This window comes from Diabrotica virgifera, chromosome 9 (assembly GCF_917563875.1).
Source record: "Diabrotica virgifera virgifera chromosome 9, PGI_DIABVI_V3a".
NCBI classification, from domain to species: domain Eukaryota; kingdom Metazoa; phylum Arthropoda; class Insecta; order Coleoptera; family Chrysomelidae; genus Diabrotica; species Diabrotica virgifera.
The window spans coordinates 125,610,390-125,619,385 of record NC_065451.1 but is presented as its reverse complement, the minus strand read 5'-3'; positions in this window follow the sequence as shown (position 1 = coordinate 125,619,385).

The window sequence follows — 8,996 nt, the reverse complement described above, 5'->3', positions numbered from 1 at the left end:
ATTCATAGGAGATTCTGACCAATAGGAAGCTACAGAAATAAAAATTAAAGTGATTATTTTTTATTGATTTTAAGTTCCGTTAAGTACGTTAATCGTATAGTAAGATTTTTGATCACGTGTTTCATTCTGTCCAATCAGATTATTGTTACAGTAATTTTCTACTGTAGAAAATTACAGTGAGAATTTATTTAAGTAGATTGTTTCTGTTTAATTGTAATCAGTTTCCTAGTTTTGACAACTGTCACATTTAAGAATATCTCCATAATATACTTTTAGCTCTGCATCTAATTTCAAATTGTCGCGAGGAGAACACAAATAGGCAAATTTAAGCGCTCGATTTACTTCGGTAAGATTATTTCATAAGCCTCGGAATTGGACGGATACACAGATGACGACGACACACGCAAAGAAAAGGACAAAGAGACCAAATAAACTACGAATTGGCCTTTGGAACATTGCATCGTGGAACAAAAGAGAACAGGAAGTTGTGCAGGAATTGGAGCTCCATAACATTGATATATGTGCCCTGAATGAAACAAAAAAGAAAGGGAAAGGAAATGTCAATAAGAACAAATTAATGTTCCTTTACAGCGGAGTAGATAAAAACAAACGAGCACAGGCAGGAGTAGGCCTCTTAATGTACAATAAATATAGCAGCAGCATTCAAGAAATAAGATACATCAACGAACACATGATGCTGGTTTGCCTTAAACTTCACCACACGACACTTAATATTATCCCTGTATATGCCCCAGATAACAACAAAAACAAGGAAGAAAAAGATGCTTTTTATGGACAGCTCCAAGATCTACTGGACACTACAATAGCCGGTAGTAAAACAATAATTCTCGGCGACTTAAACGCCAGAGTCGGCAACATACCTGTGGCTGGAGTTACACAAAGATTTAGAATAGAATAGAATAGAATAGTATGCTTTATTGTCACTGAAAATTATACAATTTTATGGACAAAGCTTAACATAGATTCACGAAAAAGATATACATAACAATAACAAATACAATTTTATAAAATTAGATAAATCGTCAATAAAAAAAGTATAAACAAGTTAAAAAAGTGAAGTAAAAAAAAACAAAAACCAATATATTGCAAAATTACTATAAATTGCAAAATTGAACATACAACATAATATAATAAAACACAAACAAAGGAACTAATAAGTTTAAGCTGCTGTGTGTGACACCCAAATATAGATAAATACACTTTAACGAAGAAACGCTCAACGCAACGGAGAAAGACTCCTAGAACTTTGTTTATTGAATAACCTCCGAATTAACAACACATACTTTGACCATCCAATACAGCATAAGATCACCTGGTCAGATACAAGAGGACGTAACTCTATGATTGACTACATTATAACAAACAGACAAATACACCCCAGGGATATAATAGATGTGCGCACTCTGTCGTCCGCCAATGTAGGATCCGACCATGGCCTGGTACTTGGGAAAATAAATATAGAAATCAACACACAACGCAAGCGAAATACAAAAGTCGAAGAAAAGTTAAACATAGAAAGCTTAGAAGACGAAGGGACACAAAACTTGTATAGAAACAGGCTAACAGAAAAGCTAAATAGCCATAACCTAGAGACTAAAAAGGATATAGAAGAAACCTGGAAAATTATTAGAAAAAGTATCCTACAAGCAGAAGAAGAAGCTTTAGGTAAAAGAAAAGTCAACAGAAATAAACGGGAATACAAAACTCCATGGTACGACGAAAGGGTGAAAGCACTAGCAAATCAAAAGAAACAAGCTTTCCTAACATACAAAAGAGTGAAGACACCGGAGGCACGAGACGACTACGTGACAATCAGGAATAGAGTAAACCAAGAAATAGATAACATCAAAAAAGAACACTGGGAGAAATTTACCAAAGATATGGAATACGACCTCTATGGATCCCAGAAAAATGTGTGGAAGATGATAAAGAGAGAAAAAACAGAAATGAATGAATTTGTATCGATAGATAACATAACGGATGTAAGGTTAATGATACTCCATTGTTAGGTTATAAACTGTGTTCTTTATTGTCATGATTCTACCAACTATATCCATAGCAGGCAATACACCTTTCCAACATATGGTGAATGTATTGCCTACCTTACACCTCTCTTCCTAGGTCTAAGTCTAACAAACAAAATAAAAGTTCACATGAACAGAAAACACAACCCAGATTAAACATATTACAACTACATCATATATTCTTTCAAGTACGAAGGTGTACGAGAAGGTCTACCACTACGAGTATATTTTGTATTTCCTTCCTCTCCCCCAACATCACTACTTACACTTTCAGTCTCTGAGTAATCAGTAGTAGTAGCTGTCGAGGTTGAGGGAAGTTCCAGATTTGAGTTACCGAATCTGGGATTTGGATTTACAGAATTTTTAGTAATTGGTATATAACTGTAACTAAGGGTTTTATTCTTATCTATAAACAAATCGTTTTTAGGATCATCTGCCGACTTCTCTTGACTAGTGTTAAGAATTCTAATGAATTTTCTGTTTCTTACTATTTGTGTACCATTAGATAGCTTTATTCTATATTCTATATGATCTAATATTAACTTTTTGTAAAATTTTTCCCGAATACCAGAAATTGTCACCCGGTTTGATTTGTACTTTAACCCTGGAATTGATTTGCAAATCAGGAAGTTCTTTAACACCTTTTTTATCAAAATTAATTTTTTGTTTGTATTTATTATCTTCTAAAAATTTATCATATGTGGAAGTGTCGAATTGTTTAGTTTTATCATTAGTTAAGTTTGGCATTCGGTCCCTAAGGTCCCTATTCATTAGAATTCTTGCAGGAGTGTCACTATTATTTAAGGGAGTATTTCTTAAATCTAATAACGCTAAATATATGTCCTTGTTTTCGGCAGCGCATTTCTGTAAAGTTTTTTTAATTGTTTGAATTTGCCTTTCCACGAATCCATTGGATTGTGGATATCTCGGTGAGCTAGTTATATGAGTAAAGTTCCATTTTTTCGTGAATTCTTTAAATATATTACTTGAAAATTCTGGACCATTATCTGTCATTAGTTCTACAGGAATGCCTTGCCTGGAGAATATTGTTTTAAGTGCTAGTATTACATTTTCACTTGTTAAGTTTTTATTTAAATCGACAATCTCAAAAAATTTTGAATAATAATCACAAGCTATTAAAAATACACTGTTTTTAAAATGAAATAAATCACAACCTATTTTATACCATGGTTCTTTTTCGTATGAATGAGGAATCATGGGTTCAGGCTTTTGCGAATTTTGAAAAGTTTGACATATGTTACAGTTTAAAATCATGTCCTTTATTTGGTTGTTCATGTGAGGCCAAAAAAGGGATAGGTTCGCTTTATCGATACTTCTTCTCACACCAATGTGACTATAGTGCAGTTTTTCCAAAATTTCCTTTCTAATTGGTTTTGGTACTACTAAAGTTTGGCCTTTAAATATTAAATCTTCTACTAAAGTTAGTTCATCTCTGTATTTGAAATAGGGTTTAATTTCTTCTTGTACTTGTTTAATATGATTAGGCCAACCTGTAAGGATTTGATTTTTTAGTTTTTTAAGTACTGGGTCATTTTTAGTTGCTTCTATTATTTCATCTCTTTTTTGTTTTGAGACATTTACATTTTCCATTATCATGCATACTTGTGCTTTTAATTCTATGTCTATGTTTTCGTTGAATGTTTTGTTTTGGAACGCTCTGGATAATGTATCAGCTAATATTAGATTTTTTCCTGGTTTATATACTAATTCGAATTCATATTTTCTAAGTTGAATAAGTATTATTTGTAGTCGAGCTGAGCATGTATTCAAAGGTTTCTTTATTATACTGGTTAACGGTTTGTGGTCTGTTTCCACTACGAATTTTTTTCCAAACACATATTATGAGGACTTATTAACACCGAACCAGACTGCAAGCAACTCTTTCTCAATTTGCGCATAGCGAGTTTGAGTTTCTGTAAAAGAGCATGAAGAGTGAGCACAAGGCATATTATCCTGTAATAACACTGCGGCCGTGCCATATTGAGAGCTATCTACAGAAATAGTAGTTAATTTGTTTATGTCAAAAAAATTTAGGCAAGGGCTACTACTAATAATTTTCTTAAGATTATCAAATGCATTACTGTGAATATTAGTCCATTCAAATATTATATCTTTTTTTATCAATTGTCTGAGGGGGGCAGTCTTTTCCGTTAAATTGTTTATAAACTTACCTAGATAAGTAACCATGCCTAAGAATCTTTGCACATCCGCTACGTTTTTTGGATAAGGCATGTTTTTATTGCTTCCACTTTTTCATCATCTGGTTTCAGGCCTTCTGCTGTATTTTTATACCCCATGTATTTAACTTCTGAAAGGCCAAATTTACATTTACTTCTGTTAAAACGAATGTTGTTTTCTTCGGCTCTCTTTAAAACGTCTTGCAATCTATTATAATGCTCACTTTCATTCTTGCCAGACACTATAATATCATCAATAAAGACACTTACGCCTTCTATGTCTTGAAAAATCTCAGACATTCTTTCCTGATATACCTCTGGTGCATTGGATAGTCCATAGGGCATTCTAAGGAGCAGTGGCGGCCCGTGAGGTAGTGCCATAGAGCCATGGCACTACCTCCCACATAACAATTTCATGTTCTTAGTAGATTCATAGAACATACTTTTCAGAAAAAGTATATACTTAGAATATGCGTAATTACCATTGCGAATGTGCAGAGCATATACTGAGTATATACTACATTACAGTACTTAAACGTTCTATGTATATACTTAGAATGTACTACCGCACTTCTTTTCAGTATATACCAAGAACATACTTTTTAGAAGATTCTAAGGAGGTGCTATAAACCTTCTATTTATATACTTAGAATGTACTATCGCACATATTTTTAGTATATGGGAAGAATATTCCAAGGAAGTGCTATATACCTTCTAGTTACATACTTAAAATGTACTACGGCACATATTTTTAGTATATGGGAAGAATATTCCAAGGAAGTGCTATATACCTTCTATGTATATATACTTAGAATGTACTATCGCACATATTTTTAGTATATGGGAAGAATATTCCAAGGATGTGCTATATTTCTCAGAAGTATGTTTTCAACATCACCCAATCTCATCCTAGGTTCTACTAATATATTATATTTACATATTCTAATTGCATATGAGAATGTAGTTATTACATTCTACAATATTACGTAAAAAGTAAGTATAAAATATATAAACGTTAGTTATAGTTATATAGGTACCTATGTATAATAAATATTATATGGGTAAGTAGCCTATATATAAAATATAAGTAATATATTTAGTTATTATGTGCACATCAAAATAAAAATGCTGCTTATATAATTATATAATAGCCAAATATATAATATAATATGTATGTAAATTACTAATAGGTATCTATATACATTATACATACTTTTACTTACTAGGTATTTAGGAAATATTGAAGTACCAATATGAATTTATTATTTTCAAGCTGCTTTTTCTGTTCTTAAAATGTTTTAGTCCTTGTAGCTAGAAATACAGTCACTTCGTCCTACTAACAGCCTAGACATAAATGCCTTAACTGTACTGGAAACACTGGAAACTATTTTCATATTTTGCCTTTTTGTTACCTACCCCCTTCCCTTGTGCAGGTATAAAATATGCAATGCAAGGGTCAGAATGACAATGAATGGCCGTTTCCGGATTCCCGAAAATTGTAGGTAAAAATATTTTTATGGTATAAATTCAAATCAAAATGGTGTATTCATTTCAATTGAAAACGAAACGAGAATTTCTCAATTTTCTTCAATAGAATTAAGTTTTAAACTTTTTTACCATGCAATTAAAACGGTTTAAAAAAATGATGAATTAGATAGTTCAGTAGTACCTACCAAAATACCTAAATTTTATTAATTATTCTTAACGCGAAGTTGATAATCTATAGGCTAACATTATTCTTCTTCCTATAGGTACATACAGTATATTCTTTTTAAGATATTTTTAAAGTATATACAAGTATGTGTTAAGCATATACTTTTGTATATACTTACGCATATACTAAGAATATTCGATTAAGGTATATTCTAAGAATAAACTTTTACGAACATTCCGAGATACTACGTACACGAATGTGCTCAGTATATTCGGTGCAAGAATATTCTTCGAAGCACATGCAAAGAACATGAAATTTAGAATGTTTTTTATGGTACATGCTATGCTTGTACTATACTAAAAAGGATATACTTCGACGAATGTTGGTAGGATATGCTTAGAACATGATGCGAACATCATTGTTATGTGGGCTTGCTAACTATGCAGAAACATATTTTTTATCTTAAAAACATTTTAATGCCTGTTTATTTTTTTTTGTGAATATTTCTCTTTATTTTTATAAATTATATCAAATCTGGCAACTGTGTAGCGCAATGCAAATCTACCGACTCTGGCCACCCACAGCTGACCGGATAAAGGATGAAAATCATAAAAATCCCAGTGCCGAACGGCATAGTGGCTCGTGAGAAAAGAGAAAGATTGTATGAGCATCCTGTGTAAGTGACAGAGAGAGAGCGGTATTGCACTTTTAACATACGTTTAAATTGGAGTCTCCGTGCCAGGCTCGAAATCTCGAAAAGGAAGTTAGTGGATCTTAAGATACAATGCTTTAGATCTACATATTTCTAGTTTCTTTACGCGTTCGCTTGACGCTATTGTGTTTATTGTCTACTACTGTATTGTATATTTGTGTTTATACTCTACTATATTTTTTAATTTGTAATTATTAGTTAGTGCGTTGTGATCGTGGGTGTCGTAGGTATAAAAATAATATTTTGATTATTTTCTACGTTTAATTTATTTATTGACAATGAATCAAATTAGTATATTAAAAAACTCTTTTGGTGGTTTTTCGTTAGAAAAAAAAACTACAAATTAAAGAACTCGGTCGGCCTTTACCCGATTTAAAAATTGAAAAACAAAGTGGAAATGGACAAAAACTTCGCTGTCGTAAGTTTAATAAAATTATTTATGATAAAAATAGCTGGTTGTGTGGTTGCGAACAAACTAATAAACTCTTCTGTTTTGTATGCGTTTTGTTTGGAGGTGACGAGACTTGGTCAAACAAAGGCACCGATGATCTTGTACATATATGGGAGAAATTGAAATCCCATGAAAAATCTAAAGTGCACATGAATAACGTTTTTATCTTTTCAATGCTTGGTAAGTTAAATATAAAAACCCAATTAAATTCAGCTTATTGTGATACTCTATTTTTATTTTATATCCTTTTTGACCATATCGTAAAACCGCCACAAAAAATTTAGGCAGCTGCCCGGATTCTGGCACTACCTTCCTAAAGTTATACGAGCCGCCACTGCTAAGGAGTCTATACCTGCCAAACGGTGTAGAAAAAGTACACAGTTTTGAGCTATCTGCATCCAGCTTTATCTGAAGGAAACCTTGAGTAGCGTCTAGGGTGCTAAAAAATTTTGCTCCTGCCGGTTTTTCTATCAGTTCATCAAATGTTGGTAGTTGGAGATAGTGCCTTTTGATAGCGGTATTTAAGTCCTTGGGATCCAAGCAAAGTCTTAAATCTCCATTTTGTTTTCTCACCAAAACATATGCATTTACCCAGTCTGCAGCATCATCTGCTTTTTCAATTAACCTTTGCCTTACTAAACTATCCAGTGTTATTTTGAACTTTTCTTTAATGGAAAATGGAATTTTTCTAGGGGGATATATTACTGGTTTTGCATCTGGTTTGAGCTCAATATGGTAAGGTTCTTCTTGACAGAGCTAAGACAACAACTTCAGCAGCGTAGCAATGACGGCGAAAAAAACTTAACAATAAAATACGTCAAAAACATACCCAAGATTGTTGAGTTGCCCACTTCAAAAAGATATCGGGAAGAAGAGGGTTCACCACGCTCTTCATCTGAAATAAAAATCTCCAAAGCAGACACTAGAAATAATATATAGCAACCATTAATTTTGTTGTTTTGGAACTGTCAAGGGTTCACTAATCTAAAAGACTTTGTCGAAGAAAATAAAGATTTTTCTATTTTATGTGTATGTGAAACGTGGTTATCAGATAAAATTCAAGTTACTCCTGCTTTTTTAAAAAATTATAATATTCTAAGCTCACCTGCTGTAAAGGAAAAGTCGACCGGCAGAGCCAGTGGCGGTATCTGTATACTCTATAAAAATTCATTTAAACTAAGGCTATTAGATGCCTCCCCTTGGTGGATAATCTGCGAGTTGACTCTTTCTCTCCATGAAAAAATCATACTATGCTCAGTGTATTTTAAACCCTCATTAGATCTTTCACACGTGTTGGATAATTTTCAAACATGTTTATTGGATATTGTAGATAATCTTCAAAACACGCCTGTAGTTATAGGGGGCGACTTTAACTGTAGAGTAGCTGAACTTAATTTAGTACCACCTGAGATTTTAGAGGATACAAATGTCTTTGACCAGAGAACATCTAATGATAAAGTACTTAACACTAGAGGGCGTAATATTATCGATTTTATGTCAGAAAACTTTTTTTGTTTATTAAACGGTCGTACAATTTCAGACTCACCGGCTCAGTTCACGTATGTTAGTTCTATAGGTAAAAGTGTAATTGACTTTGCTTGGATATCCAACTCATCGCTATCACTTGTTCAGGACTTTTATGTTTTAAATGAATATAGCTCATCTGATCACTTTGCCATAGCTCTTTCTTTAAACTTAAATATATTTAACGGAAATAACTGTACTAATGGTTCCTCCAGTAATACTTCACACACTATATATATAAATGGAATGAAGAACTAACATTAACCTACAAGTTATTAATGGCAAACTCTCCCCGAATTCAATATAATTCTCAGTTGCACAATTCATACAATAATCTATATACTGCAATAACAGAAACAGCCACAAAGTTAAATATGATCAAAAAAACAGGATCATTTCATACCAAAATATT